General features: G+C 42.4%; 1 protein-coding gene across 1 annotated transcript in view; it reads left to right on the top strand.

The window, feature by feature from the left end:
• GALNT10 (polypeptide N-acetylgalactosaminyltransferase 10) overlaps positions 1-22683 on the top strand; it is a 242081-nt gene that overhangs the window by 81140 nt on the left and 138258 nt on the right. The gene's annotated exons all lie outside the window — the stretch shown is intronic.

Genomic DNA, 22683 nt, shown 5'->3' with positions numbered 1-22683 from the left:
AGGCAGGAAATGGGCTCAGCCTGGAGATGGATCTGCAGGTTTTGGTGGTTAGGAAACGGGCTGCAAATGGGAATGCCAAGAGCGAGGTGTCCACTGAGGCCCAGAAGGCAGGCAGGAAGATTGGGAATAGGGAGAGAGTGGCCTGAGGGCCAGGAGAGGAGTGGAGAGGCTAACGATGCACCCAGAGAGAAACCTGAGCTGTTAGAGGAGGATCCTCTGAGGTCACAGATATAGAGGTGTGGCCCCTTGCAGAAATTTGGTTCAAGCCTGAGTTCCAGTGATCTGTCGAGTGGCCCAGATCACTTGCTGAGCATGTAATTTTATAGCTACTGCTCCTGGCTTGAACACTGGCCAGCACTGAGAACCTGATTCTGGTGGTTTCTCCACCATGTGAAACAAAGATCATGGAGAAATAAGGTCATATGAAAAAGACATGTAAGCTTCCTGCTCAGGGAGTAAGGCCAGCAGATGCATAATGCATGGTTTCTCATGCTGCAAGTGGATTGGGGAGAGAGTTTGCAATCTGTGGAAACACTTCAGAGTTTCGCAAGTTATGAAAGGAGAGAGGATTACCAGGAGCATAATGTCCAGTAAATAGCCCTGAGCCTGGTCAAATAACCTCAGACAAGCCAATCCCTGGGGCTCAGTTTGTTTATTGAAAAATCTGGAGGGAATACACAAGCAGTTGTTAATAGTGGTTATCTCTAGGAGGTGAGAGTAAGGGTTGGAAGAAAGGAGAAATTTTTATTTTTCATTGTACCCTTTCAGCTGAACCTCTCACCATGTACCTTTATTATTTTTATAATTGCAAATCAAATTATATAGGGTTTGGCATTTTAAAAACGCCGTGAAGGGGTTGGATTAGATCATTGGTTTTCAAACTTATTTTTAACACTTTTCACATCATCTTATTTGAAAGCCTAATATCACAAAGAAGAAATAGGGGCCCCTCTTGCCGGGCTCCCCCTTCAACTCCCAGTTGCTGCATCTCCAGAGATCCATTGAGCTTAGTTTGAAAATAATAGGCTTAAATGATTTCTCGGGGCCTCTTTCACCTCTTCAATTCTGTGTTTCCCTTCTATTTAGCAAAGGAAGCTAGGGCATTAGAATGTCTAAGCTGCTGCTTGCACTGCAGTAGGCACAGACACATCCTGGCCATTTGGAGAGTCAACAGTTGGGAAGGATGAGCTGTGTACAGGCTGAATGTCATTCAGACTCTGGGGGACAGGAAACAGGTCAACCTTGAGTGACTTCTTCTGGGTTGAAATGATAGACAATGTTAGAAGGTGGATTTCGCAACAATTCCAGGTAAAACTGAACCTAGGGCTTTGATAGGTAAAAATGCTAAAGAGACATCGAAGTGGTGTGAGGTGACAGAAAACCCATTCACCTTGTAAAAGCATGCTTATGAATACAGACCTGCTGCTTCCTTGTGCTGTGATCCTAGCAAGTTACTTACCTTCTTGGAGTTTGAAAAAAGGAGAAATACTAGTGCATGTTTCCTAGAACTGTTGAAAAGGTTAAATAAGACTGTAAATCTAAGTGCTTGGTGTGTCGCCTTGTTTATGACAGGAGCTCAGTAAATGTGGGTCATCATCATCACCAAATTCCTGGGCAAGTCAGAAAGTGGCCTTGCCACCTCTTCCTCCACGTTCGTGGTGAAATCTGTAACCTCTCAGGACTTTATTTTCTCTTATCTGTAAGTTGGAGGTACTCAAGCTAGCTCAGGAATTGCAAATTGGTGGCCTGCTGGATAAAATCTAGCCTGCAAACATGTCTGTTTATCCAATGTAATAAACGAAAAATCAAGAAATAGTCCCTAGAAATCTGAATTTTACAGCTTCTCTTGGAAAAATGAACATCTAGTTCTACTGGCCCTCACTTGGCAACAGGTGGCTGGAGCTGGGGTAGCAGCTGCCCCTTGAGTGGGCATGCATGCACTCACCTCTTCCCCAGGCATCATCTTCCTGCATGCCTGACACCTGGCCAGCCCCCCTTCACAACAGACACACGCAGCTGGGTTTCCAAAGTCTGGATTGGAAGGTTTTAGGAATTCTGTGCCTTTCTTCTGGTTCTACCACTGGCTCATTCCATGACTCTGAGTGTATTCCTTCACCTCTCTGGACTACCATATATCACCATATAAAACAAGTGAGTTGAGCTTCCAGCCTCAGCTTTCTTTGGGTCTTCTATTCATAAACATTTACTCAGTTGCTCCTATTTCCAGGAATTCTAAAAGGCATGTGGGTGGAGGATACAGAGATAAATAAGAATGGGTCTGGCCCAGAGATGTTTTACAGCAGTACCTCTCAAAATGTAGTCTGCAGACCAGCACTAGTTCACAGTGAGATAGATATGAGAATTGAGAATAGTAGTTCAGAAATTTTTGTTGTAATTTGATATTGTCATGACAGCCAGGTGCATGCTCAGTAGACTCATCTTGTTGAATAGACATAGAGCAGTTCACATGCTGTCAAGCTCAGGTGGTGAATTGCATGTGGTGCACGCTGCATACTTGTTTCAGTTACTATTGGTACTTAACAAATTGCCCCAAGACTTAGTGGCTTTAAAACAACCACGGTCATTCATTTGCTCAAATCTACAATTTGAGCAGGACTTTGCAGAACACTTTATCTCTGCTACACACAGCGCCTACCAGGTGGGTCAGCAGGTGCCAGAGGATTGACTTCCAAGATGGCTCATTCACATGACTGGTAAGGTGGTGCTGGCTGTCAGTTCCTTTCCATGTCGGCCTCTCCACAGGGGAGCTTCTTCATAGCATAGTGGCTGGGATCCAAGAGTGAGTGTCCCAAGAGAACAAGGAAAACGTGCCTGGCATTTTTATGACCTAGTCATGTAGAAATCAGAAGTCACGTTGCATCTCTGCTGCCAAACTCTATTGATTGAAGCATTCACAAAGGTTTGCCCAAGTTCAGAGGCAGAGGACAGAAATTCCACCTCTCAGTAAGCTTGTGGAAAGGTTCTAGAAGAGCATGTGGGACAGAAAGTTTATTGCAGCCAACTTTTGAAAATATAATCGGTATATTAGGTTCTTGGTGCTGTGTAAAAGTTACTACAAATTTAGTGGCTTAAAACACTATGTATTTATTAGTTCAGAGTTTTACAGGTCACGAGTCTAACTAAGCTGACTAAACTGGAATTTCTGCTTAGGGTCTGACAAGGCCAAAATCAAGTTGTCAGCCAGGCTGGGCTCTTATCTAGAGCCTTGGGAGAAGAATTCACTTCCAGTCTCATTCAGGGTGTTGGCAGAATTCAGTTTTTTGCAGTTGAGTATTGAGGCCCCTGGTTTTTGTGCAGATCAACAGTTGTTCTGTTTTTAGAGGCTACCCATACGTGGCCCCCTTGATCTACAAAACCAACAATACCATATCTAATTCTTCTCCCTCTTGGAATCACTTTGACTTCCTTCTGTACTGCCAGATGGAAAAAGCTCTCAGCTTTTTGTGTGTGATTAGGTTAAACTGACCTGGATAATCTCCCTTTTGCCATATAATGTAATGTAATCACAGAAGTGATATCTCATCATATTCACAGGTTCCATCTACACTCAAAAAGGAGGGGATTATAGGAGGATGAAGGTCATTGGAAGTCATCCTTAGAATTCTGCCTACATAGATGGTTTCGTTCACAGTGAATTAGAAATTGAAGTGGTTCTTCATTATAGATAGTTTAAAAACATAGTTTAGAGTCCAGTAAGAGGGAATAACATGTATATAAATGGCTATAGTTTAAGTCTTTAAGTGCAAACTTCTAAAAAAGAGAGAGGGAAAGAGAGAGTGCAGTGAGAGGTCAGAGGAGGGAAGATTATTTTGTAAGTAGAGGGGCATAGAATTATGGCTTCTTGAAGCTGTGGTGTTTGAACTGAGCCTTGGAAGATAGGTGTTACTTGGATCTTAAAAATGAGGTGGGAGGACAAGATTCAAACAGTTCTATTTCTCTTTTGTAACCTTGGCATGCAAACACAGAATGGGACTAAATCCTCTCTAAGGTCATTTGATTGATTCTTTCTTACCATAAACAATGCTGTATAACAAATTATGTGAAAGCTCAGTGACCTCAAACAACAACCATGTATTATTCCTGACAGGACTACACACCAGTCAGGTGGTTTCTCTGGCCTTGGCTGTGCTGACTCATGCATGTCAACTTGGCTGTCAACTGGGGCTGGGCTGGGCAGCTCTGCTGGGCTTGGCTGGACTCTCTCACATCCTTGGGGCTTGGCCCTCTGTCAGCTGTCTAGAATAACCTCAGTTCTTCTCCACATGTCTCATCTTCTGCTTACCCGTAACATCTCTCTAGCATACCAGGCTGGGTTTGTTCTCATGGAGGAGGCAGAAGGACAAGCAATAAGTGCAAAAGAGTACAAATCTCTCAAAGCTTAGACTCAAGCTGGCACACTGTCACTTCTGCCTCATTCTTTTGGCCAAAGCAAGTCACAGAGCCCGACCAACTTCGGTAGGTAGGGAAACAGACTCCACTCTTGATAGGAGGAGCTGCACAGTCCCATTGCAAAAGGCCTGGGATGGAGGATTGAGACCACTTTTACAATCTACTATAGTCATGCTGAGAAATCTTCCTAAACTCTCTAGAATGAAAGAAATTCAAATGCATTGTTTCACAAGCTAAGCCAAGGCTTTCGGAGAAATCTACATGTAATAAACCGTTTGGAAAATGTAAAGTGATCCATTAACCAGAGTTATAAGAAACCAGGCTTATAAAATAGTCTACAGTCTTCTTTGTGAGTGAAAGACAAAAGAGGAATATTTCAGGGCAACTTTATTACCTTTACTCATGTGGTTCCTCCACCAGCCCACATTATACTCATCCTTCAACACCTAGCCCCAGCGCCCCTCTGCAAAACCATTCCCAGAACCATTCTTCTGGCTTCTGAGAATTTGTGGTTCTTCTCCCACGTCCCAGTAGCAATTTTTGAAGTGAAATAATCTCCAATCTTGCCTGTATCATAGACATAAATCATTGTCTTTTATGTAATTCCCTGGAGTACCTAACCTAAGGCCAAAAAATAGTAGTTGCACAATAAACATATATTAGATGAATGGATAGATGGATAAATGAATGGTTGCGTGAGTGGACAGATGGGTGACAGATGCTTCAGAAATTGACTGAAACCTTCCTTTGTAAAATGTTAACGTAAAACTTTATTTCCCTCCTTCCAAGTTAGTATGTCTGTTTGAAATCTTGGTGTAGTTGTTTCATGTCTACGTGCTTTTTAAAAACAAAACAAAACTGGATTGCACATTGCCAAGGGGAGGAATCATATTGTATTCTCCCTCAACACAATCCTTATAAACATCAAAAAAGTCTGTGAGTTTCCTAGGGTGTTAATCATTGTCTAGTGGGTGGGGGTAAGATGAGTGGTCAGGGGTGGCCTTCTAGTCAAATAAATCTGTGAAATGCTAGATTAAACAAAGTTAGACAGCTTTCTTTTCTGTGGGACTTAAAAGAAACTTTAATATGCTAATATACCTGTGAATCACCAGAAGGATATTAGAATATGTAAGAGTTGAAAATGAGATGAATTAGGTTTTTTAGAGGGGAGGAGATGGGAGGTATTTTATTTATTGTGCTAAAATAAATATAATAGTTGTCATTTTAACCATTCATAAGTGTACAATTGTGTGGCATTAAATATGTTCCCAACGCTATGTAAGCATTACCACTATCTATACCCAATTTTTTAATGATTCCCAACATTAACTCCCTGTAAACGGTAATCGCCGTTCTTACTCCTCTGTAACCTCTATTCTACTTTCTGTCTTTATGGATTTACCTATTCTAGGTACCTCATATAAGTGAAATCATGCAACGTATGACCTTCTGTGTCAGGCTCCTTTCACTAAGCATAATCCATGTTGTAGTATATATCAAGATTCCATTCTTCTTTATGGCTTAATAATATTCCATTGCATATATATATATATATATATATATATATATATATATATGTCACATCTTGTTTCTACCTTCATCTGTTAATGGGTGCTTGGGTTGTTGCTACCTTTTGTCTATTATGAGTAATGTGACGATTATGAATATTAGTCTAGGAATGTCTATTCGAGTCCCTGCTTTTAGTTCTTTTAGATACGTACCTAAAATGGAATTGTTGGATTATATGGTAGTTCTACATTTAACCTTTTGGAAACCACCAAACTTTTTCACTGTAGCTGCACGATTTTGCATTTTTACCAGCACAGCACAAAGTTTCCAATTTCTCCACCCACATCCTCACTAACACTTGTTATTTACCACTTTTTAAATTATAGCTAGCCTAGTAGGTGTAAAATGATATTTAATGGTAGCGGTTTTGTATTTGTTTTTGTTTGAGATGGAGTTTCGCTCTTGTTGCTCAGGCTGGAGTGCAACGACACGATCTCGGCTCACCGCACCCTCCACCTCCCAGGTTCAGGTGCTTCTCCTGCCTCAGCCTTTGGAGTGGCTGTGATTACAGGCATGCACCACCTCGCCCAGCTAATTTTGTATTTTTAGTAGAGATGGGGTTTCTTCATGTTTGTCAGTCTGATCTCCAACTCCCCAACTTTAGATGATTCACCTGTCTTGGCCTCCCAAAGTGCTGGGATTACAGGCCCGGCCTAATGGGAGTTTTGATTTGCCTTTACCTAATGACTAGTAATGTTGAATTATAAGAATTTTTTTTTTTTTGAGACTGAGTCTTACTCTGTCCACTGGAGTACAGTAACATTGTGTACTTGGATCACTGCAGCCTCAAACTCCTGGGCTCAAGTGATCCTCCCACTCCATCCTCCCAAGTAGCTGGGACTATAGGCATGTGCCACCACACCTGAAAAATTTTTTTTGTTTTTGTTTTTATAGAGATAGGGTCTCACTGTGTTGCCCAGGCTGGCATGAGTTCTTTATGCATTCTGAATGTGTCCTTAATCAAAATATGTTTTACACAATATGGAAGTTCCTCGGAAAGCTAAAAATAGAACTACCATGTAATCCAGCAATTCCATTACTGAGTATATATCTAAAGAAAAGGAAATCAGCATGTCAAAGAGACATCTGTACTCCCAGGTTTGTTGCAGCAAGATAAGGAATCCACCTAAGTATCCATCAACAGATAAATGGATAAAGAAAATGTGGTACATATATAAAATAGAATATTTTTCAGCCATAAAAAAAAATGAAATTATGGCTGGAACTGAAGGTAGTCATGTTAAGGGAAATAAACCTGGCACAGAGAGACAAATATCGCATGTTCTTTCTCATATGTGGGAGCCAAAAAAGTTGACCTCGTAGAAGTGAGAGTAGAATAGTGGTTACCAGAGACTGGGAAGGGAAGAGGTAGGGGAGATAGGAAGAGGTTGGTTAATGGATACAAAATTACAACTTAGATAGGAGGACTAAGTTCTTGTTCTATAGCACTGTAGGATGACTATAGTAAACAATAATTTATTGCATTTTTTCAAATAGCTAGAAGAGAGGATTTTGAACCTTCCTAACACAAAAAAGCTATTAAAGTTTTAGGTGATTGATATCCTAATTACCCTAATTTGATCATTATACGTTATATGCAGGCATCAAAATATCCTACTGTACCCTATAAATATATACAATTATTATATGTCCATTAAAAATATTATTTTAAAAGATACATGTTTTGCAAATATATTCTCCCAGTCCATGGCTTGTCCATTAAGCAACAAAAGTTTTTAATTATGATGAATTCTAACTTATCCGTATTTTATTGCTGTTTGTGTCCTCTTTAAGAAACCTGTGCCTAAACCAAAATCGCTAAGATACTCTCACATACTTTCTTCTACAAATTTTATAGTTTTAGGTCTTAACGCTTAGGTCTATGATCTATTTCAAGTTTATATCTTGTAGGGTGTGAGGAAGAGTGAGGTGATGTTTTTTGACGTATGAGTATCTAATTGGGCACTATTTGTTTAAAAGATTATCCTTTACCTATTGAATTTTCTTAGCACCTTTGTTTAAAATCAACTGAATGCATATATTTATGGGCTGTCCACTCCAGTGATCACATATCTGTCCTTACCTTAAGGCCACTCTCTCTTGGTCACTGTATCCCAGGAGAGCCTTGAAATTAGGACATATAAGTCTTCCAACTTAGCCCCTTTTTTGAAAAAGAATTATGTTGGCTCTTTTTCCAGTTCTGTTGAATATCAGTTTATAAAGAGTACCTTGAGTCAACAGATCAATTTTGAGAGGACTCATTTTAACAATATTGAGTCTTCTGACCAATAAACATGATGTATCTCTCTATTTATTTAGATCTTTGATTTATTTAGCAGTGTTTTATAGTTTTCAGTGTATAGGTCTTATACATTTGGTTGAATGTATCTTGACTAATATTTTTGACACCGTGGTACATGGTATTTTAACTTCAGTTTTCAATGTTTCATTGCTAGTATTTAGAAATAAAACTGATTTTTGTATACTGACCTTGTATCTTGTGATCTTGCTAAACTCGTTAGTTCTACTAGCTTTTTTTGTAGATTCATTAGCATTTCTTATATAGATAATCGTGTCATGGGCAGATATAATTTTGATCCCCATTCTACTGTCAAAGAATGGAGACCTGGAAAGACAAGGGGACCTGCCTAAGGTCCTACTCTTCATAAATGCACAGCCGGGACCTGAAGTCTCTGTCTTTTGAGTCCTCCTTCAAGGACCTCTTCACACACTAAGCTGTTCCTCAGTCTTTCAAGCTTCAAGAGAAGAAGCTTATATCAGTTACGATTAGATTTGAATAGTTCAAACAAGATAGTTTATGTTTCTCTCACTTCAAAGTCTGGAGGTTTGCAGTCCAGGACTAGTATCACAGTTCTGCCCCCTGAAGTCCTCAAGAACCTGTACACCCTACTGATGGCCGCAGCCATCCCTAGGGCGTGGAGCTGCACCTCATGGGCCATCATGGTGGCATTTGCATTCTAGGCAGCAAGACAGAGGAAGGGATAAACAAGAAAGGCAAAGGTACATATTAGTAATTTTTTCCAGTAACTTCCATGAGGCTTTGTCTTAGACTGTTTTGTAATAACAAAACAGTGGTGTAATAACAGATGCCAGAAACTAGATAATTTGTAAAGAAAAAAAATTTATTTGGTCACAATTCCCAAGGCTGGGAAGTCCGAGATCAAGGGCAGCATCAGGCGAGGGCTTTCTTGCTGCCTCGTAATGTGGTGGAAAGAGTGACATGGGTGAGAGAGATGGGTGGGACCAGATTTATCCTTTATTAGGACACTGCTCTCACAGTGAGTAACCTGCGGGCCTCCATTAATCCATTCATCAGAGCAGAGCCCTCATGAGCTAATCACGTCTTAAAGGTTGCACTGGGGATTCAGTTTCCAGCACATGAACTTTGGGGAACATGCTTAAACCATAGCAGGCTACCGTGCAGCTACTCCACTCACCTCTCATTGGACAGAACCCAGTCAGGCCACATCTAGCTATAAGGATGTCAGAAAAACATCATCTTTATTCTGAGCAATCATATTCCCAGCTAAAATTCTTATTACTGTGGAAGAAAAGGAGAACAGTTCCTAGGGGATATACGGCAATTTCTGCCACAAGCTGTAGTTAGGAATCCAGAAAGGAAACCGTTTGAAAATGAAAGAAGGAAGAAGGTGGAAGAGTTCAAAGCCTGTTGCATCTTTTTAAAAATTATTTTAGGATCAGGTGAGCCAGCTCTCTTTTGAGTTTTGTAGCCCATTAAGCTGACCTGAAGCCATTTCGTCATAGGATAAAGTTAATCCTTAGAACTCTTTTATGGCATTAAATCTTTGTGACTATATTAGACATGTCTAATCCATGGATGACCTTTCCTTCATCTGGAAAAGATAAAAGGTGTCTCCACTCATTCATTCATTATTCATTCATTTAACAGAAATTGATATCTTCTCATAGAGTTCACAATTTGAGGAGAAATAGGCAATAGTCAAATGATCATCCAAATGAATGTGAAGTCATAAAGGAGAAGTGAGGATGCTGTAAGGTCCTATATCAGGGGCTTCGATCTAGCTAGAGGGGTCAGGGAAGTTTGCCTGGGGGGTTAGATGATTCCTGTGGGAGTATCTGCATTCATAGCAGTTTGCTGTGGCCTGGGAAGACTGTCCTGTGTGTTCTCTTGTGGTTGCACCTCACGTATCCTGCGTGGGACACCTTATGTCTAAGAAATCATATATAAGAACAAGAGAGACTGGGCATGATGGCTTACACCTGTAATCTCAACAGTTTGGGAGGCCCAGTTGGGAAGATCGCCTAAGGCCAGGAGGTTGAGACCAACCTGGGCAACATAACAAGGTCTTGTCTCTACCAAAAAAAGCCTGGTGTGGTGGTGCATGTACCTGTAGTCTTAGTTACTTGAGAGGCTGAAGCAGGAGGATTGCTTGAGCCCAGGAGGTTGAGGCTAGAGCTGCACTGAGCTATCATCATGCTACTGCAAGCCAGCCTGGGCAACAGAGCAAGATCCCATCTCTTAAAAAAATAAAAACAAGAATGGCAGAGTAACAGAGTGAGAGTGAGGTGGGAGAGGTAAGGGGCTGGGTGGTACCCAGGAGATTCAGAGCCTTTTGTAGCCTCCACACTAAGAGAACCAAAGAGGAAGAATTCAGAGAGTTCTCAGCTTCCAAGATGGGAGATGGAGGAGGCCAGGATCATTGTCCAGACAGAGACTTTCCTCTTGGGCCAGGAAAGAGTTCAAAGAGGAGGGTAGACTACCATCAGTCACCTGTTGCTCCCCACACCCCTGCCCCTCTCCCTTCTCTTGGGGACTTTTGCAAGAAGTGAGTAGCCAGCCAGCCCAAAGAGTCAAGATTGTAGAAATCAACCAGTGGGTCAATGTCTACCAGGTAGACTGGGAAATTCACTGTTCTAGGTTAAGGCAGCTGTGGCAGATGGGTCCTGTCCCGTGACCAGTGCCAGCTGATGAGTAAGCACTGCTGGGAACACAGTGTTGAGAAAGATTCTCGGAGTCTGGGATCCACAAGGAAGAATATTATAATAGATGGTGATGTCTGCTTTTGCCCTAGTGCAACTGTGAAGAAGCAGTGGGGCATAAATATAAAAATGCTTTGTAAATTGTAAAATACTACCAAATAATAACTAATAATGGTAGGTAGCATTGCTAGTGCTTCCTAGATGTCAAACACTGCTCAGAGCTATACTTGCTGCGTCTCGTTTAATTTTCATCATAATCTTTATGCTAGATACTATTAATTCCCCCCATTTTACAGTTGGGGAACCAAGGCTTGTGAAAAATAGCATAATTTGCCCAAGGTCACAGAGCTAATAAACAGAACTGTGGCGCAGCCTAGGCCTTTCCAACACCAGAGCAAATGGTCTTACACACTTTGGTCTGCTGTCTTTAGAATGTAGGGGATTGTGATTATAATTATTACTGTTATTAGAGCAACTACTTTATTACTGGGTGGCTCAACTCTACTTACCCAGCCAGGAGACTAATAGGATGTGTTTGCAGTCATTTTTCAGTCTCTCTCTGAAAAGTAGGGACTTGCCTCCTGCTGAGCTCTCCCGTATTGCCTGTTTTTCCCTTTACCCATCCACAGCTGCTATGCAGAGCAATATCGCAGCCTTCTCTCATGCCCAGCCTGTCAAGCCTCTAAGGAGAGCACTTTCTAGGGGCTTTCCTGTGATTGATCACACATCACCTAGACTGAGATTTTCAGAACCTCTTGTGAATTGCCCTCTCAGTACAGAAGTATGATTCACCTCAGCATGTTTTCCTTACTTGAGAACTTTGTTCGTGCAGCCTTTCTAGATACTGAGCTTTGGGAAGGAATGGGAGGTACTTGTGGTAGGTACTATTTGCTGTGATGATTACACTCACGTGGTGGTTAGCAGTTTGCAAAGTGCTTTCGTATCGATTTTCTCTCCAAGCCTCAGTTTTGTCACCTACAAAGTGGATATAATGACAATAATAATATAGTCAAGTCTAATCTCATGAACGAGTTAGGCTATAATAAACTCACCACTTAAGGTGAAAATAACACAAAATCAGAATCACCCTGGACAATCGCCCGTGGAATATGAAGGCACACCACCTTTCGAGTCTGGTTTAGGCAGTTATAACTCCGGCATGAACACCAGTGACTGATTCTTTGGTTGAATTAATCACAGTGCCTTCTGCAGTAATGAAAATACTTATCGTCCTACAATAGGCTCCCTTAGCACAGAGTGCTCACACACTCAGGGACCAGAGAGAACTGGGGCTTCCAGGGACACTGTGAGGGCACAGGCACACTCAGCATGAGCATGGGAGGCTCGCCACCACCCCACTAGGATTTCTCTCTTCTTGACTATGTGTCACTGAATTCTTATAGAACCCAATCTCATTAGGTCTGATTTCCTGACTTGGCTTTCTGTGGACAATATCGAAAATGAAAAGTAATGTAATGAAACAGACACCAGGCTAGGTGAGGGGAGAGCTGGGCTCAGGTCCCAGGTGGGTCCTGTCTGCATCTATGGTACTATGGATATCTGGACCTTACAGATGAACTTCTTACCTAACTGTCCAAGTTCTCAGGCCACATTTCTTGACTCAAGCCCACAGGACCCTAGTAACCCTACTTTTAAAAAAATCTCTGTGTGCCCATCCCCACTTCTGCCTTCCCAGCACAAGCTATCATTATCTCTGCCTGCACCACTGTGATAGCCTCCTTCCCAGCCTCTACCCCTCCTCGTGGCCTCCTAATCCCTTTCTACTCAGCTGCAAGAGAGTTTTCCAAATGCAACCTCTTCTCATCACCTCCTATGTAAAACACTTGTATTTCTAAATGTTCCTGTAGGAAAGACAGAATCCTCCCCTTTGCTCTTCTGTCATTCCTACCAGACTTTCCCTGCTTCTCTGTGTACCACACACACTGCTCTTTCAGGCCCTCCTGTGATTCATGTCTGCTCAGCCACAGGGTCTTTGCATGCCTTTACTTTTCCCTCTGTCTGGAATGCTCTGTACTCCTCTTTCTTCTGAGTTAACTCCTAATCCGATTTCTTCAAGAAAGCCTTGCAAGATGGATTAGATCCCCCCGATCTGATCTGAAGGAAAGGGACTCTCTTTGTACCATGTACCCCCCTTTTATGGCCTGCCACTGTAGCTTTTAAAAATTTACCTGTAGTTTTGGATGAAAGTCTACTCCCCCCAACCCCTGCCCCCGCCACACATACTTCTTTATAAGCTCTATGAGAGCAGGGGCCCCTGTTCCTTTTCCTCACTGGTATATCCTCAGCACCTAGCACAAGGCCTGACTCGTGCTTATGCTCATACACTTAAGTTGATGGAAAGATGGACAGACAGACAGATGGACAGATGGCTTGGTAGATAAGAGACTCAGATGAACATTATCAAATTATCAATCAGAGTCCATTTGGTTTTTTCACCCAGTGATAAAACATTTGGGTACGTACTCTGAAGAAAGTGTTGAAATTGTTGTTTTAGAATAGAAGGGAAAAGGTTGTATTTGCCCTTTAGTTAACAGACATTCCAAACGAACTTGGCTTTTTTTTTCCTCCCTGCTGTTTAAGAAGTCTTTTAATGAGCTTTCACACCTTGTGTAGCAAATGACCTTTTCTAGAGCCATCTACACCCAACTAAGGAATTGGAGGGGTGGTATGGTTCTGCCCTTGGAAACATAGGATCAGCCTTTTGAAACAATGGCTCCTGTCTGTGAGCGACCTTCTCCTCTTAAGGAAGGGCCAGATTTCAGATTTCAACATCCTGGTGTTGAGACAATGGAGTTACTGGAGCAGGGACGACAGACACAGCCCGATTGCTGATTGGAACAGCAGGACGTGCCCGATGTGGGCCCAGCAGACTTAGTCTCCTGGTTGCTAGGTTGTAGTGTCTCCTTCCATTCATAAATAGTGCCATTTAGGTTTGATTGTTTTCTCATACGACTTGGTCCTGGTTATACTGAAAGTGAAGTTTTCTCAAAACAGCAGCCTACTGCATAGGGGCTAGGGTTAGGTCAGCCTCACTTAAGTCTGACTGTGGGGTGCCAGAATGGAATGGTTCTCAGCCTATGAAAAGGGGACCTTTTCTCTGAACGGAAACAAAAATCATCTTTCTCTTTGCGTTTCCCATGGGAAGAGGAGGATTCTGAGATTAATTGAAAGTGGATAGGTAGTAACATATTTTATTCTTGGAGCTCTACTTCAGCCTGTTCCTTGCTCAAAGACTTAGGTGGCTGCCACCTGCGAAGCAGCTCAAATGTAAGGCCCTCTAATTCCGGTCCAGACATCCTGGTCTTACTGCTCATGACTCTCTTTTGCATCCTACTCACTCCAGCCAGATCAGGCCCCTTGCCATTAAATAAATATGTCCTTAACTTTCTAACTCCCATTCTTTCCACAGACTTTCCCTCTAGCTGGATTCCAGTCCCAACCCCCACCCCTTAACTGCTACCAGTTAAAATCCTACTGCTTCTCTCAGGTTCCTGACAAAAACTCCACTTCTATAGGAATTCTTCCCGATCATCCCAGGTGGAATTTCATTTTTGGCTTTTGTAAATACCGATCAGATTTATCTATACAGCTTTCAAGGCATTGTATTATAGGCTTGTGTGTGTGTGTGTGTGTGTGTGTGTGTGTGTGTGTGTGTTTTCCTTCCTTATAAGCTTGTCTCATATCTATCCTCTTTGTGGAAGCCTTGGACTACCTTGTTCATCTTTGTCTCGCCTAGAGGTCTTTGGCCATAGTAGGCACTCAATAATCATTTTTAGGGTGAATGAATTAATAAAAACAATCCAGCTTATGTCCTCAAAACTCATGAAGAAAGTACATTTATCTAATTGTCCAAACTCCCTTGTTTAAACTTCATGCTTTGAGCTAAATTAAGCCCTTCCTGGTCTTCTTTGAAGGTAACCTTGAAGATAATCTTGAAGAGATTACTTTGTTCTGTGTGTTTGTGTGTGTGTGAGAGAGAGAGAGAGTGAGAGTGTGTGTGGGTGAGAGACAGTGTGTGTGTGAGAGAAAGAGCGTGTATGTGAGAGTGTGTGTGTGAGAGAGTGCGTGTGTGTGTGTGTGTATGTGTGTGTGTGTGTGAGAGAGAGAGAGAGAGAGAGAGAGAGAGGGAAAGTTTATTAATCTACATGGTAGATAAACAAATGTTTGAAATTATGTAGTTTTTTAAACCTCAGAGCAAAATCATTTCATTGCCGTGGCAGGGTTCTTTGAGAGGAAAGTGAGGGGAAGCCATCAATTTGCAGTAGAATCTGGTCTCTAACGCAGCCTCAGAGTATGGATGAAGCAGATGACCTGCTCAACTTTCCCTCCAGCATTGCTGTTTGAGAGCATACAGTCCTTCCATTGTTTTGAAGACTCTAGCCAGCTGGGCCAGAGATGCTCTTTGCCAAGTTTGCAGTCTTGGGATTAGAGTATGCACTTTAACAAATCTTCCTTCTTGAGCAGAATATAGTTGGCTTGTTTCACCGCCATTCTTTCCTACTTCCAAAGGCTGCCAGGCCTGCTAAATAGTGATTAAACAAAGATTAAAATTCCATTTGCGTGTGTGTGTGTGTGTGTGTTGTGTGTCTGTTTGAACACTAATCGATTCTTTCAGTGGAATGTTAAGTAAAAGCATGCAGATACCAGAAGCAGTTATTTAGAGCAGCCAGTCAAAATCCATTTTCAATTTATTATTTAATGTGATTTTCACATTGATTCTGCCAGTCTCCTCCACACACTCTCCCATACTTCTGTTGCCATGTTTCTTTCTACCCCTTTGCTTCCCATAGCAAAAGGACATCTGGAAACCAAGGGGAAGCAAAGTAGCAAAAGACGGTTGTTGAAGGAAAATAATCACAGCTTTTATAGACAAATCTTTGAGCCTACAGAATTAAAGAAACTTAAAATTACCTCTGGATTGAAAAATCCAGACGTGCGCTTTTACATAATATTAAGTGATTGCTATTGCATAAGCATTGCTGTCTTTTGAGAAGCAATGTTCCTGCCTTTTCTGTTGTTAAAGGTCTTATGGCATTTGTTTCTATTATAGAACTCTGCTACTAAGACTTTTTTCTTTCCTTGAAGAACACTGTGTTTTGATGTGGGCATATGACATCCTGTTAATGAGGAAACTCTAAATCCTGTTATCAGCAAGAGCCAGTTGAATGGAATCAGGTGTTAGACAGGTTGCCTCTGCAGGACCCACAGTTTTTCTTATTAGATTCCCATTCGCTCTCCTATTCCTCCAAACATGGCCATCACAAACACTGGAACATGCCGTGTTTTCATGAACTTTCCCTAAAAATAATGTATTGATAGTAGCTCTCCTTTACTAGGAGAGGACCTAACATTTTCCAAACACTGAGATACTTTGTTCCAGATTAACTCAGTTAATCCTCTCAACAGATAACTCTTACTCTGTTAGTTTTCTCTATTTATTAGTCAGGGAAACTGGGGTCCACTTGCCCAGGAACTGAAACCTAGGTTTTTCTAACTCTGGAACCAGAATGTTCTGAGTCATTAAACTAGACTACCCACCCCATTGATGACCATTCATTCATTCATTTAGCTGGTATTTTTCAAGGGCCTAAGATGAGTCAGATACTGGCCTAGGAATGTGCAGTGGCATAATGCCCCTGCCTTCAAGAAGCTTACGGTCTATTCCAGGGAGAGAACTGCAAGCTCTGGTTTGGTCCTCGAGCTGACAAGCTGTAGGATTTAGGGCAAGTCTGTTCTACTCTATTAGCCTCAGATTTCATATCTGTAAAACAAGGCGGCTGGATTTAGACAAAAGGTCTTTCAACATTATTGTGATTGAGGAGCACATGGAGTATGTGTTTTCTAAAAAAGACATCTTCCTGTGCTCCTATCTGTAGATACTTTGACTTAGTAGGTTTAGAATGGAATTTGCATCTATAATTAGGGCCCAGGTTCTCCAAGAACCACCTTTTGAGAGGGACTGATCTTTCTGTAAACCTTATTAGGCCTACACAGTATCTGTGCTGTCACACCTGCATCCCTGGTGCCTGGCACACTGCTTCGTACAGAGTAGGTGTCAATAAACATTTGGTGATAGTCCAGATGATCTGGGGTTTCTTAATCGCCACTATCTCTAGGAATTCCACGAATTATCCTCAGAGACCACCTGAAATTGACCACAATTTCTGTTAAGGTTTTTGGATAGGAATCTTAGGGATTTTGGGGCTCCATGTACTCTGTAATTTTGTTGTTGTTGTTTTTGAGATGGAGTCTCACTTTGTTGCCCAGGCTGGAATGCAGTGGTGCAGTCGCAGCTCACTGCAACCTCTGCTTCCTGGATTCAAGTGATTCTACTGTCTCAGCCTCCCAAGTAGCTGGGATTATAGGGGTACATCACAACAGTGGACTAATTTTTTTTTTTTTTTTTGTATTTTTAGTAGACTTTGGGTTTCACCATGTTGGCCAGGCTGGTCTTGAACTTCTGACCTCAAATGATCCACCCACCTCGGCCTCCCAAATTGCTGGGATTACAGGTGTGAGTCACCACACCTGGCCAACTCTATAATTTTAAGACTGAAACTAGTTTTACTAGTTTTCCACCCTACTGAAGACTCAGACCTATTACTGGAATACTTTTTAACCTATACAGTAAAATTTGAGTTCTATATCTACATCATTTGGTGAGATGTCAATTTACAATAGATTCTTAAAATCCTAAAGGAGTCAGTGTTCATAATCCATGTGTAAATTATAAAAATGCTCAGGCTATACTGTTTGTGATTGTCTCAGTTCATCTGAAAGCACCTTTTGGGCAGGTAGTGCCATCTCCATTTTCCAGGTGGGAAAACTGAGGTACCAGTGACTCCTCTGGCTTGTGCAAGGTCACTCTCAAGGGTTCTTTCCCACTGAAAACTAGCCTGGGAGTCAAAGGACATGGTTTTTATTTTCTTGCCTGCTGTGAGGCGTTGGTTGGGTAGTTTGGCTTGTTTGGACTTCAGTTCCTTTATCTGTAAGATGAGTGGAGGTAGACTAATTGTCTCTGAGCAGCCACTTAGGTGAAGTGGTTGAGGATTCTAGCAGCTTTGTGCTTAGACATATAGAACTCCCTGTGTCAGCAGGCTCCAAAGTCCCCCTGGTTTGGGGAAGACATAAGAACCAATGAGCTACTCAGGAGGCTGAGGCAGGAGAATTGCCTGAACCCGGTAGGCGGAGGTTGTGGTGAGCCGAGATCGCGCCATTGCACTCCAGCCTGGGTAACGAGCAAAACTCCGCCTCAAAAAAAAAAAAAGAAACAATGAGACCTAAAAGAGCATAGTTCATCTCTGCAGACTCTGGGAAGGAGGAATAGAGGGAGCAGTGTACATCATAAGGCAAAGACAGTGGAGTTAGTTATGAAACTCCCAGGATTTTGGAGCCTTAATTCTCAATGCTATCAGTTTAGCAATCTAGCATTTCATTTTGAGAACAAGATTCTAGGAGCTTACTTCTGTGAGGTCAAAGCAGTGAGATTTATTCCTGTACCCCATTCCCAGTAGCATTGGAAGACTTTCACAAGCTTATACAGGAACTAGTACCTTTCATTGAATTTAGGCTCTTGAAGTGCCCTTTAAAGGTTGCCTAACCCTTGCTACTTAAAGTGTCTTTTGTGGACCAGCAGTATCAACATCATCTGGGTTCTTGTTAGAAACGCAGAATCTCAGGCCCCACCCCAGACCTCCTGTACCAGAATCAGCATTAACAAGATCCCCACGTGAGTCTCCTGCACATTAAAATTTGAGAAGCACTAGTCCCAGCCCTGCAGTTGATTCTTCTCCTTCACATCCTGATCAGTCTTTCTATTCCTGGCCACTTTTAATATCTTTTTCCAAATGGTCTTGTTTCATCCTAGCAGCAACCCAACTTTTGGAATTTCTTTTCTGTCTGAGGCCCCTCAATCATTCAGTAACATCTACCATTGGCCCTCAGTGTAGCCTTAGGACTCATGGAACAAAATAACTTCTCCCAGAATAACTTCAGGGCTTCTTATCTCCCAGTCCTCACAGTTTCTAATCTTTCCCAACCAGGATACATTCCTGAATATCCCAGCTTGCTTCAAACTCACCAGGGCCAAGCAGGTAACACAAATGAGTGATGAGGGGCAGGTGAAATGCAATAAGGATTGGTAGGGACTGTGGCAAACCGGGGAGACATGCCCCATCCAAACAGCCCAGCTGACGAACTGAGGGAAGTCAACCCAATACTGGCATATCTTTTAGGTTTTCAACAGAAGCCAAAAATCTTGATAAAACAATATGAAATCTCCCTGTTTTCACACTAGAATTAACAAAAACAGGATAAAACAACAAGCAATTTGAAAGCCACCAGCCTGTTTGCCAGTGACCACATTTGGCCCACAGGCCTCAGGATCTTGCAACCTGCTATGATCATCATCTGCTCAACTTGATGTGACCAGCGTAGAACAGGCAGGATTATTGTTGGCTTCATTGTAGACCAGAAGTTCTCAAACTGGAGCACGTATCAGAATCTCTTGGAGGGCTTGCGAAAACATGCATTGCTGGGCCCTACCCCCAGAGCTTTTGCTTCTAGAGGTCTAGGGTGTGACCCTGGGGATTCGCATTTCTGACAAGTTCCCAGGTGCTGCCCATCCTGTCCCCTTCAGGTACAACACTTTGAGCACCATGGCTTTAGTTTTGTGCCTTCCATTAAAGGAGCCTCAGTTTGCAGAGCCTCTAGTCCCATTAGTGAGCTGAAGTAATCAACCAAAGTTTCCAGGCTGTGGCAGCAGAAGAGGAAAAAGAGATTGGGAGGGAGGGCTGGAGAAAAGCGAGCTAACTAGCCCCTAACTGATAACCCTCACATCATAGAAGCAGAATATTACCTTGGGTAGATTCCTGGCCTACCCCAATGCTTGGTTTCTCTGCCTGTGGTAAAGGAAAGTGGTCTTAGCTCAGCTTCCAAATATATTTGTTTGCTTATGTAGGAGATTTGATATCTATTTATTTTTAGAAGAACTGTCTTCAAATGAAATCCCACGTGGAACCCCAGTACATAAAACAGATATGTTGCTGCTCTGATTGAAGAGCAGGCAGAGCAAGCCCCTACTCTCAGCCTTCCTCTTCCCAAGGCAGTGCTGGGGAGGCCGCTCCTGTAGAACTGTATCCTGAACTGATTAGATAGTTCCATAAGGACTTTCCAGTTCAGCTTCTGTGATTTCTAAGAACCCTGAGAATTGTTGAAAGCATGCAGCCTTAGTTTTTGTAGTTTTTTTTCCCTTCTCTAACCAACACATGTAGCACACCAACTTTCAGAATTATCTTCTTGGAATTCAGAGAGGTCTATATGAGAGAGAGTACAAAGGATTGTTATTATTACTAGAGCTGTTATAAAGATGTTGAGCCATTGTGGAAAACCTGCTAACAAGGATCAACCAGAGGCTTAATAAACAATCTCAGGGATGATTTTATTCAGGGGGGCTTCTTGTTAGCACTAATGTCCAGCACGCCACACATCAGGGCCTTTGAAGTTAATTATAGTAAGACATAGGACTGTTGGATTCTGCCTGCCATGGTGGCAAGAACAAGTCTGCAGGATTTTTAATGGGCAAGGTGATTCAGAAAGTATTTACATGGACATGGAAGATATGTAAATAGCTGTGTGGTGCAGCATTACCTTGCCTTTAGATTTGACTGTTAGCTTGAGAAAATATCAGGTTCCTTCTGCTGACCCCAGACACTGGAATGCAGCCTCCTTAATTAGGGAAACTGCTTCGTAATGGGCCCATGAGGATGGGCTCACCTCTCCAGGTAAATGATAAATAAATGCTGTCAGAGCCCAGCCCCTGGGGGCTGCTCTCTTGGGGTTGCTATATATATATATATATATATATATATATATATATTCAGCCATTTAATTGCTTGTTATACAGTCCACGCCCATTTGCCACATGTTCACTCTCTTTGGGACTGGGCCCTCTGGACCATAGAGATGACCAGGACCTGCCTTCTGCTCATGCTTGCAGCACTGCTTCTCCTTGGGCCACACGCAGCTTTGCTCTCTCCACCCAAACCTCACAAGTCAATGCCCAGGATGTTTGTCTTGCCTGGCTATCCTGTTGGTCTGTCTGAGGCCCAACCCAAATGTTCTCAGGTCCGTGAAACATTCTCCATTTCTCCCTGTTAGATGCAGTAAGTTCCTCTTCAAAGGTTCAGCTCGCTTAACTTCTTTGTTCTTTGTCCTTAAAATCAACTTATTTATACTTTCCTGCTCCTAGTTACCCGCTTCATAAACAACTCCTCCCGCCAGTCCTAATCTGTGACCTACATCTGTTCCTTGTTTGAAAAGAGTCCCCTTCACCCTAAGCTACCCAATCTGTAACTGTTGTTCCTGCCAAAACTACCCTTCCTTCCTTTGCCATGCCCCAACATGGCCAGACATGCCTTGTACCGTAATGGGTAGCCTTTCCCTTCCCGCCTAATTAGCCATATCCAATTTTAAACAGTAGCCAATTGGGTCAGCTTGGATTGTATGTCGAACTCCAGCCAATGGGGACAGGACACAAAAACAGAGACTGACTGCGTTAGGGATAAAAACCCCTTCCCTCCTTTGTTCAGTGTGCTCTCTTAGCAGCCAAAAGTGTGAGCAGCACCCTTCTGCAAAAGTAAATTTGCCTTGCTGAGAAGTCCTTTTTCTGAGTGCTCGTTTTCTTTGTGACTCCAAGCTCTTGTTTCCAACATCCCCAGCAGAACTGAACTCATGTAGTGCATTCTCTGAGCCCCTGCCCTGTCCAATATGTAGCCATTAGCCACATGCAACTGTTGAGCACTTGACATGGGTCTAAATTGGGATGAACACAAGGGCAAAATACACACTGGATTTCAAAGGCAGAACAAAAAAAGAATGTAGGTCAGGCATGGTGGCTTGTGTCTGTAATCCCAGCACTTTGGGAGGCTGAGGTGGGAGGATAGCTTGAGCCCAGGAGTTCAAACCAGGCTGGGTAACATAGTGTGACACCATTGCTACAAAAAATAATTAGCCAGTATGGTCACATGTACCTGTAGTCCCACCTACTCAGGAAGTTGAGGAGAGGGAATCGTTTGAGCCCAGGAGTTCAAGGCTGCAGTGAGCCATGATTGTGCCAAGGCACCCTAGCCTGGGCAACAGAGTGAGACCTTGTCTTCCCCACCGTCAAAAAAAAAAAAAAAAAGAATGTCAAATACCTTAATCAATTTATTACATTGATTCCATGTTGAAGTGGTAATATTTTTAGGTACAGTATATTATTTTAAAATTTTCACCTACTTTTTAAAATGTGGCTACTAGAAAATTTCAAGTTACATATGTGGCTCATGTTACAGTTCTGTTGGGTAGCACCACACTGTGCACTTTCTCCCTTGGGTGAAAAGAATGTGTTCATCTTTTTTTTTTTTTTTTTGAGATAAAGTTTCGCTGTTGTTACCCAGACTGGAGTGCAATGGCACCATCTCAGCTCACTGCAACCTCCGCCTCCTGGGTTCAAGCAATGTGTTCATCTTTTTTCTCTACCACCGATTTGAGAGTTCCCGAAAGGTGGATGCTGCACTTCAGTCATCTTGCTGACCTTTGTACACCTAGCTGGCACATGGCAAGACACCAACAAAGGTGTGCTGAGGGAGGATTAATGAACACAGAATGACAGGCATTTGGTCAATCTAAAACTCCCTTAGGCAGTGTAGCTCCTGGGTC

The sequence above is a fragment of the Saimiri boliviensis genome, chromosome 1 (assembly GCF_048565385.1).
Source record: "Saimiri boliviensis isolate mSaiBol1 chromosome 1, mSaiBol1.pri, whole genome shotgun sequence".
In the NCBI taxonomy this organism is placed as follows: domain Eukaryota; kingdom Metazoa; phylum Chordata; class Mammalia; order Primates; family Cebidae; genus Saimiri; species Saimiri boliviensis.
This window is presented reverse-complemented; position numbering and strand designations above follow the sequence as displayed.